Source organism: Tupaia chinensis, unplaced genomic scaffold, assembly GCF_000334495.1.
Source record: "Tupaia chinensis unplaced genomic scaffold, TupChi_1.0 Scaffold144065_1, whole genome shotgun sequence".
Lineage (NCBI taxonomy): Eukaryota > Metazoa > Chordata > Mammalia > Scandentia > Tupaiidae > Tupaia > Tupaia belangeri.
The window spans coordinates 40,707-42,642 of record NW_006203918.1 but is presented as its reverse complement, the minus strand read 5'-3'; the positions used below and the strand labels follow the sequence as shown (position 1 = coordinate 42,642).

At 46.0% G+C, this 1,936-nt stretch overlaps 1 pseudogene; it reads left to right on the top strand.

Moving 5' to 3' along the window:
* The window catches only part of LOC102481123 (COMM domain-containing protein 3 pseudogene), a 4,666-nt pseudogene extending 3,173 nt beyond the window's left edge, over positions 1-1,493 (top strand).
* The last annotated feature ends 443 nt before the right edge of the window (positions 1,494-1,936 follow it).

The window sequence follows — 1,936 nt, the reverse complement described above, 5'->3', positions numbered from 1 at the left end:
CGCCCTATAGTAAAAATCTCTCAAAAAAAAAAAAAAAAGCTCTAGAAAGAGAAAAGATAAATTAAATTTGATCAAAATTAATGACTTCTCACTTCCAAAGTTATGTTTAAATTTTAATTTTGTCATGATTGTTATTATTATAGTAACGAGAGAGAGAAAGAGAGAGAGAGAGAAGGTGAGAAAGCAAGTTGCCTGGTCCGGGATTTGAATCACGGTGAACCTTGTGGGTGTCCAGTGCCCCAACCACCATGCCACCCATTGGCTCTCTCCTCAAAGTGATTATTAAACAAATAAAAAGTAGCCACATACTGGGACTAGCCTATGGTCTGGTGGTTAAGGGAGCAGGATCCCATATGACCTACTAAGTACTTCTATTCCCAGACTCAGAGGCTTAAAAATACGCCAGATGGGGCCAGAAGGTGGCAGACTGGTCAAGGAACTGGACTCCCGCTTGGTTCAATGCGGTTCCAGTCCCAGACCTGTCAGCTTGAAAATCATGCCAGGTGCGTGTTCATGCACACCCAAAATCCCAAGAGGAGACTGGAGGAGAAGGGACTATGGTGTGGCCATCCTTTCTCTCTCTCTGTCTCTATCTGGCCAGCACACATGCCCTATGAGGGGAAAAACTAACCAAAAAAACTCATAACCAAACAGAAAACGTACACACCAGGCACATGCATGTGCCTTCCCAGGATCCCCAAGGGAGAAACAGATGAGGGAGACATGACTGTGTAACCACGCTCTATGGGGGGTGCTTTCCCCAGGGAGCACATGCACCCTCTAGCAATTTATGTATTTACTTATTTATTATTTGAACTTAAAAGTTTTATTTTATTTAACTTTATTTATTTTAATTTGACCAGAGAGGGACAGAGAGGGAGAGAGAAAGTGAGAAAGCAAGCTGCCAGGTCCAGGACTCGAACTGCTCAGCCATGTGGATGTCCAGTGCCCTTAACAACCACAGCACCTGCCATCTTCCACCCCAGCGCCTTTACGCTTGTCCTCTGGGCGGCTTTCCAGAGCCTGCTGGATGCCCAGGAGGACGAGGCCGTGTTAGATCACCCAGACTTAAACACGTTGACCCAGTGGTTCTAAAACATTGCCATGCAGCCGCCGCGACTGACACACCGGAGCAGGAAAGCGCAGAGCTGGCAAATCAATGCTAAGCCCTTATCTAGAAGCCTAATCTGACAGAGTGAACAGAACTGTGCACAGAATATCGGAATAATCCGCGTTCCCTAGAAATCCTACTGGGAAGGATAGGCAGCTCTCCCTCATACCTGGGGTTTCTTGGCGCTTGGACCGACCAACCTCAGAAGCTGCACAGACCTGCGTACTTGGTGACCTTAATGGAGGGCATTTTTCCTCTCTGGAGCACTGATTCCCAGCCCTACCCAGACGTCAGTCTCAGTCGCTGCCTGGAACAACGACAGGACTTGGTGGGAAAACGTAAAGATGCTTCGGAAGGCCTGGAAAGAGCAACTCAGTTGTAACGGGGGGGTGGGGGGGTGGGGGGGCACGTTAACGATCGGACTGAATTCAGAGGAAACCCAGGAACGTCCCGCCCTACGCGGAACCGTCGTTGGTACAAGCCGGATGCCCTAAGCATCTCCTTTTGGATTTACGCCACTCACAGAGGAGGACACTTTATAACACGTGTTTAAGGGTTAAGAGGAAAAGTCTGCCTTTATATTTGACTCGTCTTTAGTATAAACTATTTATTCTGTTTTTATATTTGTTTTCCAAAGGAGGCAAACAGTGTTACACTCTGAATAAATAAGGCGTTCCCACAAAAAAAAGCAAAAATAAAGAAAAATGTCAGCTAACACATGAAATTAAACAAAAAAAGGTTCTGTTTACTTTCTTTCTTTTAAAATAGCAACAATTTACTGGGATTCTGCTACCTCAACCATCATGCCACCAGTTGGCCCAATAT